The following is an 8,669-nucleotide window of genomic DNA, read 5'->3' as shown; positions in this document are numbered from 1 at the left end:
CACTGAGGCTCCCTTGTTGGGTATAGGCAGAGTGCAGTTCAGCAAGGCTCCCATGACAGCTCGAGGGGGGGGGCATGGGTCAGCATGGCTCCCGTGATAGTGTGGTGTTGGCTGTGGGTCACTGAGGTTCCTGAAGCTGTCTGGACTCAGCCTGGCTTCCATGACTTTGCTTTGCTCAAAGCAGGATTTAACAAGGCCCCAGAAGCTGTCTGGGCTCAGCCTGGTTCCTGCAATAAAGGCACGAGGGCCAGCCAAAGCTCCATAAGTCTCTTGAAAGTGTGGGGTAGGAGTAGGGTAGGGCTCAACCAGGCTTCTAGGATGGTGGGGGAGCTGGTTACAGCTCAGTGAAGCTCCAGAAATGGTAGAGCTCCATTTCTATTTTTATTTTAAGACAGGGTCTTACTAAGTCACTATGTTGTCCAACTTGGGTTCAAACTTATGATCCTTCAGCCCCAGGGGGGTGCTGGGATTACAGGCAAAGGCCACCACACCTGGTTTCTCATTTCATATTTTACTATTAGCATTGTCTACAGGTCTACCAAGCAATATTCTAATGACCATATAGTATCTTTCTTTTGGTGTTTTTTGAGATGCATGATGAGTAGCTGTGTTGACCACACTAGTGTTAATCTGCTAAGCTTAAGTGATCACCCTGCCTCGGCTTCTGGAGTGTTGGGACTACAGGTATGTAAAGTGTCGGGTTAATATCATTCTTCCATTTTTCATTCCTTTTTATTAACTTTTGGGTTTAATTTCACTTTTTCCACTATTTGTTATTGAAATGGCTAGGCCAGAAAATAATTCCAGAAGGGGAAGTTTCTAGTCTATGTGAAGTAACAAAAGCACTACTGAGATGAGCTAACCACTCCCAGGGAAGTCTTCAAAGGAGAATTCAGGTCTGGATATGTCAGGTCTGTCTGGTTGCCTCAAGAAAAGCAATCGTTTTACTAGACAGTTCATATTTCACATGCTTAAAGGGTTCTTCATAGTTTACCAGGAGGCCCTCAAGAGAAGAATTCTCGGAATTTGATATTTATCTCCACCCAGGATCTTCTAAACATTACTTAAAATACTTTGAGACCCTTGGAAGAGGATGGGCCACCTTCCATGTTCTTCCCTTCCTGGTCTGGCTGACCCAAAGCACTTCTTTGCCATGTCCCCCATAGGATCCCAGGGTGTCACCATCGCTGGTTTTAGAGAAGCTCCTCCAAGGCCACAGGAATCTGTTAACACAGCCCAAGACACAGATAGCTTGGAAAGCCCCAAGGAAGCAAACCCTACTGTCCAGCTCTTTCAAAGCCACAAGAAACCACTGTTTACTGAAGGCTGATTCTAGAGTCTGTCTCTTGACCTGTTTCAGAGCTAAAGGGAGGGAAGGAACATAGAAGTGCCTGTGTCCCCAAGAAGGGCTGCCTTCAACTGACAGAGCAGCTAAGGGACTGCTACCAAGAGTGGGGCTCCAGCAAGGGGCCTTGGACCCCAGGGACCACATGACAGCACAGACAATGGTTGTCAGCTCTAGGCAGCTCCTGCCTGCCTGGCTTTGCATTGCAGCTGATCTCACACTCTTGGGGCAGGAACTCCCTAGAAACTGACTACAGATGGCAGTGAAAATGCTCCAACATGCACCAGAACACACTCCCAGGCAGGAAGAATAAACAGTCTTCTTTTGCCTTCTCTCCTCTAAAGCCTAGGTAAAGAATGACTGATGGTTTTTGTTTGCTTGTTTGCTTTGGTTTTCTGGATACAAAATCTCAGTGTGTAGTTTAGGCTGGTCTTAAATTCACTATGTAGTCAAAACTGGCATCAAACTTGAGGCGCTCCTCGTGCCCCGGTCTTCTGAGTGCTGGGATTTCAGGCATGCATTGCCAAGCCCAGCTCACAAACCAAGTTTTAAAAATTTCCAAGCTGGTCCAAATTGGACACCTTATCATTTTAATGGGCAGATATTTGATATCCATGTAAACAGCATTGTGGATGAAGAAATTGGTGTCACAAGAGCGTTTGAAAATAATCTCCAAGTTGCTGTCTAAAGCTTTACCTTAACAGCCTCTGCAATTCATCAGAAGGCTTCAGTGACAAGTGACAAGGTGCCTGAAGGGGGCCGGTGGGGCAATGGTTCTCACCTGGATGCTGGCATGGAGGAGGGCCTATTCAATACTCCCTGGGATTAAGACTCAGAATGGTCTCATGTTGGATAGGCACAATTAAAGGTTTTTATTTTTATTCAGGGATGAGAAATGGTACATATCCTAAAAAAGCACCTCATATTTAAATATTTTAATCTTTGTTTTCATTAGCACATGGGGTTGCGGTGCATCATGATACATTCCTGTGGGGAACTGGTACATGTATATAACACATCTGAGTTCTATTTTTTGTTGCCCCTTCCCCCTTTTTCCATCTCTTGGTCTCTCTCCCATTTGCACAATTTCTATCTCCTTATTTCCTGTTAGCTATCTCTTATTTTGCTCTTTGTTTATACTTCCTCATGTAAGAGAAACCATATAATATTTAAGTTCATGTGTCTTTTATTTTTGCTTAACTTTATGGTCTCAAGGTACATCTATTTTCCTACAAATATTTCAAGTTAATCTTTCTTTAGGACATAGCAATACTTCATTGTGTATAAAGACATGTTTTCTTTATCCATTCACCCAACAATGGGCATGAGAGCTGCTTCCAAGATTTAGCTGTTATAAGATGTGCTGCTGTATACCTGGGTAGGCAAGCATCTCTTCCATATGTCATCTCACTCTTTCAGAGAGATCTCTAGGAGAACAGCTAGGTCAAATGGAATTTCTAATGGTTGTTTTTTGAGGAACCTCCCTAAGGATTTATATAGGAATCATAGAAATTTACATCCCCACCAACAATGTAGAAGGGTTCCTAACAAAGCACTGCCTAAAAAGAGGGAAGTTAGTCAGGGAGGAAAGGAAACACCCACCAGGCCTCGGGATGACAGCATCTACACAGTCACCTAAAGACATCTTTGGGGGAAACACTCTTGCTCCAGATGGCTCCCTGCAGCCAGGCCATGGCTGGTGGGCACTCTAAGGGTAGGAGTCAGAGCTAGGCATCCAGAATGCAGTGTCCAAGAAAGCACAAAGGGCATTAGCAGGGAAGACTCTCAAAAGGAGTGTGCTACACAGCCAGTACCCAGAAAGCATGTTCAAGGAAAGCTATCTCTGTTACTAAAATCATCACAGGGCCCTGCCCATCTGGCACTGGTCTTCCTCCTTCCTCCTACCCCCTCACCCAGTGCCAGAAGCCAAGGATGGACAACTCTGAGGCCAACTTGGCACCTGCCGGTTTACCCCTCAGCCCTCCCTGTGCATCATCCAGCAGGAAAGGCCAAGGCCATGGCACAGGGATGTGTGCAGTGCCCTAAGGACACACACAATGACACACATACACACAGGGTACCATGAGTCTGAATCTCAGTTTTGCACATGTATTTCATGGCAGGACTTAATACTCATTTAAGATTTTCTTGGACCTTAAAGTTAACAAAGTGACAGCAATTGTACTGTGCATTTTCATCTAAGATGAGAGTTTTCAATTAACATTCACAAAAAAATGATAGAATAATCAGGATGGAACCAAGATCCCAAGATTCATTGAAAAGACCTACATCTTCCAATGAAGGAGGCTAGGGTGAAGATTTCCTTCCTTGGTTAGGCCATTTCCAACAAGTATCTGTCTGTCTGTCTGTCTGTCTGTCTGTCTGTCTGTCTGTCCCTCTCTCTTTCTCTCTTTCTCTCTTTCTCTCTCTCTCTCCCCCTCCTCTTTATTTGTGGTACTTGGTCTTTGAACTAACTTATATCCCCAGCCCAGGCTGGACATGAACTTTAGATCCTCTGGCCTCAAGCCTCCAGAGTACTGGGATTACAGCTATATGCCACCATACTCAGCTCAGTATTAGATCTCTCAACTGTGTTCAGAGAAGGTGTGGGAGAAACCAGGCTTTCACATAAATGTGCCAAGCTCAGAGTTGTGTTTTATGGCTAAACCCCAAGCGAAAAGTTTTCCCCTGTCTACAATAACATTGCCAAGTGACAGTAATCAGCAAAAGTTCAATGGCCTCTATCACATCCTATGAATTATAATAATATTTTTCTTGACAATCCTGCATTGCCACCATAATTTTAAAACCATAATCAAGGGGCCAGGGAGATGGCTCAGTGGAATAAGCGCTTCCCTGGCAAGTGCAAGGGCCTGAGTTCAATCCCTGGTTCCACCAAAAAAACCCAAACAAACAAACAAAAAACACATAATCAAATGTGTCATGATAGTGCCAGTCAAAGTGTTTATTTTTCATATAGACAATTATCAGACCATCTTCAAGAACAGAATTCTAAGGAGGGGAAGCCCACTCTGATGCCATCAGCCCCCTCTCGGCTCCCAGTCACTAAGCTACCCAGGCCGGGCTAGAACTTGCAGTTTCTCAGCTCCCAAAATGAAGGAAGTACACTGTTACACCAGTAACAGTGTGGCTTGTTTTCAGAGTCATTCTTTTATTTCTCATCTAAAAGTCCTGAATTCAAAGCAGACCATCATTCTTGACATGCCAATATTTGTTATTCCATTCAATTATGGTATTCTCAGAACAAGCATTACCTACAGATACCCTGAAAAATAGTTCACCCAAATCAGTTGACGGTATTTAAGTAAAATCAATTGAGACCAATTCCAAATACATTCTAATATATAATGCTTTAAGTAGAAACTTTTTCTTTTAGCTTCGAGGAACAAGATTCTATTATCTCTGAAGGTATTGCCTTGAGCAGATTTAATTTTACCTCATTTAAGTGTACCATAATGGTTATTGCAATAGAAATAGTTTCTCCACTTCCATTTTCATTTCCCTGTCTTACAATTGTAGAGAGATAGACCTTTCACACGTAAGTGAATGGCTGTGGCCATCTATCCATCTGCCAGAAACGTTAAGGACCTTTAGGTATTTTTTTGATTGTAAGACAGGGCCAGGAATGGTCTCAGCCAGTCTCAGAGAGGGTCATGCTGAGTTGGGCTGAGATCATCAAGCTTTCATACTTACTCTATTTATTTTTTTATTTCTCTGTATTTAGGACAGGATCTACAGGGTCCTGTAGATGGACTTGTAGTGGTCCTCCTGTTTTCAGCCGTCCAAGCACTTGGGATTACAGGCACATGAAGCCTTCATACTCTAAAACAGTGTGAATGTGGGCTATCCTGGGAGTAGGCATGGCCTTGGGCAGGACTAGGCTGTTTTTCAGGACAGTGACAGCTGAGGATGTCTGCTGATGGACTAGGCTGTTTTTCAGGACAGTGACAGCTGAGGATGTCTGCTGATGGTCCACCTGCCAGCTGAAGCAACAGGTCTTCCACTGATATCCGGATGATGTGTCATAGGTCCATCCCAAATACCCGGTCCCATTAGGAAATACATAAAGGTACAGCAAAATTAAACTACAGAGCTGTAAATAGGATAAAGCAAGACACAGGGATGCAAGAAAGAGGGGAACTCTGAGTCTGTGCAAGGCTTGGAGGATATGGAACAATGGCTGCAGCCCTGAACCAAGCAGAGAGAAACATATACAACAAGGACCAGAGCATGGGCAGGCAGGGTGGAAAGGAAACACAGGCTGAAGCAGAAATGTGGGCCCGAGGTTGTCTTGAAGATGAAGACCTTAAGACAATCTGTAGGGAGTCCCTGAAAGTTCCTAAGTAAAACAGTGGTGTGGGTAGACACACACTTGGGGACAACAGGGATCACTGCAGTCTGATGAATAAGTGGTAGGGAAGCCTGGGAGGCTGAGGGTGCAAGAACTCAGAGCAGAGGTAACGGTGACCTGTGGGGATGAAAAGTTATGGACAACAGTCAGGTGGCAAAATCAGGAGAACCAGAGAGGGACCAAGAAGATAGTGTATGTGTGGTGGAGGGCTATGGTGCTTATGGAAGTGAGAGTAGTTTCCAGGGAAAGGCTAGGGAAGAACAGTGACTTTAGGGCACTTTGGGCAGAAACACCTTTTGAAATGGTTGTGGGAAGAGGACAAAAAAAAAGGATACAAAGGAAAGATCATTTTGTATTTATATATACAAAATAGTTAGATAGGTTTACAGCTACTTTCGCTTAATTCAATGAGAAGAAAGAGGTGTACTAACAGTGTTTGGACAGAATATCCTGTCTGCTTCTTGTGCTATGGATAACCACTAAGAAGATAACAATGTACAATGTATTGATTATCAAAATTGTCCTATTAATCAGCTGTGAAACTGTCTCATATTTATTTCTCAATTAAAAAAAAGAAAAAGGAACAACTGAAAAAAAAAAAGAAAGAGTGTTAGGAAGACAACCAAGAACGATTAAGATACCACAAGCCGAGAGAAGAGAGTAGTAATGAGGAAGGTTGGTACACCCCGCCTTGGGGACTTGTGGGGGCTCAACAGTGCTTCCTGTTTCCCTAATTACATCTTGGACTGAGAGATAATAAAGACACAGGCACCTGAGGACCTGCCCACCCCTCGCTACCGATTGGGCTGCCATTGCAGCCGCGGCACAGGTACACAACAGGAATCCACCCTTGGCATTGAAACCAGGCTCCTCACTGCCCTGGGCATCCTCACAGGCCAGGGCCCTGGAGCCACACAGGTGTCCACAGCCTGGCCACAGAGGTAGAGGGCTCAGAATGCCAGCTCCCTGCAGCAGCTGCTCCTAAGAACAAAAGGAAGAAGGAGGGAAAAGATTGTGCCTGCCCAGGCCTTCTGAAGTCTCCTGTTAGGAATTTTTCTTTTTTTGTACCAGGAATAAATTTTACTATCTGGTGTCTATCAGGCAGGCATTGTGCTGCTGAGCTATATCCCTGGCCCCAGTTAGGGAAATTAACCCTTCAGGATTGGGGAGCAAAGACCCCCTTGCCACCCACAAGCACACACTATGGACTAGAAAGTATCTATGGGGTAATCCTGGCCAGGGGAAGCCCATGGGTGCCAGGGAGTCAATCTGGACCACAGCAGGCTACAGAGAGCGGCCAGGAGTGGAGACCACAGGCTGCTCTGACCTCCCAAGGAATTTTGTTCCATGACTACTCAGTAGGTAGAGCTGGTGTCAAGCCAGTTAAACATAATATCATTAGTTCATATCAGGATAAGCCAGGTTCATGCAGCTGAAATAAAGACCTGGTAAATTTCCTAGGGCAAAGTATAAACACAGTCTCGGAAAATATCTTTGGTGGGGTTTGTATCAGTATATGAGTTAGAAATCAGTCTGGGTCAGCTCATGAGGAGTTGTGAAGAGCTAAACAAGAGCATTGATGTTGCTGTCTAAGGCATTCACAGTCTCATGATTACTCAGTGCAGCAGACTCAGGAGGCAGAGAAAGATGTTGCGGAGACCTGATCTTTGTCACTTTTCCTGTCGCTGAGACCAAGTACCCAATTCCTATAACGTAAAAGAGGAGAAATTCATGTGGGCTCATGATCACAGTTCATGGCTGACTGGCTCCAAGGCAGAAGGGACACGACACAGGGCAGAGGGGAGGAAAACCTCTTGTGGCAGGTATGTCGCGATGACCAGGAAGCAGAGAGGAGGAACAGAGGAAGGCGTGTCCCTCTGTTCACCCCACCCCTTCTCCCCGCACGTTTAGTTTAGCACGCTCAGTACAGTGCTGCAGGGAACCAACCTCCCTCCGCGCTAACACGTGGCTTTGGAGGGACATTCTAGATCTAAAGGATAACAGACCCACAGAAAAAAATTTAAACAAATAGGCAACCAGGCCCCAAAAAACATAGAATTAGAGAAGATACTATTTAAAAGGCTGCTAATGAACAGACCCCCAAATTTCAGGGGCTTCACAAAAATAAAAGTATATTTTACTGATGCCGGCCTCTTGCCGGTTGGGAGCTCTGCTCCATCCAGTGGCTTCACCTGTGGCCAGTGCCATGGAGGTGGAGGGGGAAGGGAGATTAAGGTTTACGCGCAGAGAGGCGTTAGATCTCAAAAGAAAGAAGTCAGTTCTTTGGCCCCACCTGCCTGTATAGTCTGTGGGCCTTTGATGAAGAGAAAGACAGACATTTTGATGAGGAGAAGCCATCTGCTAGGGCTTGAATCTGAAATATCCACCCATGTGGACTGAATGAAGGCTCAGTCCCCAGCTTTAATTCTTTGGAGGCAGTGGAACCTTTAAGAGGTGGGGCTGCCTGGGGACATAGCTCCATGGCATAAGCACCCCCACGGAATTTTGTTCCATGGCTACTCAGTAGGTAGAGCTGGTGAGCGCAAGGTCCTGAGTTCAATCCATGGTGAGAAGAAGGAAGGAAGGAAGAAAGGAAGGAAGGAAGGAAGGAAGAAAGGAAGGAAGGAAGGAAGGAACAAACGAACGAAAGAAAGAAAGAAAAGAGGTGGGATGTAGGTAGAGGAAGTGAGGTCACGGGGTGCGTGTCCTTGAGAAGGATTTTGGTGCTGCTGATTTCTGCTGGTCTATTGAAAGGAGCAGTTAATGCTTTTTTTTTTTTTTTCTCCTTTTTAATTTCTTGTAAGTTTTTTAAAACCAATCTTACATGTTTATATATGGTAATCTAAACAAATAATTTGAAGATAACATTATGCATTACAACAACCACTGTTGAATTCTAAAAGAAGAAGAAAAAGAAGAAGAAGAAGAAGAAGAAGAAGAAGAAGAAGAAGA

The sequence above is a fragment of the Octodon degus genome, unplaced genomic scaffold (genome assembly GCF_000260255.1).
Source record: "Octodon degus isolate 3935 unplaced genomic scaffold, OctDeg1.0 scaffold00207, whole genome shotgun sequence".
In the NCBI taxonomy this organism is placed as follows: Eukaryota; Metazoa; Chordata; class Mammalia; order Rodentia; family Octodontidae; genus Octodon; species Octodon degus.
This window is presented reverse-complemented; position numbering follows the sequence as displayed.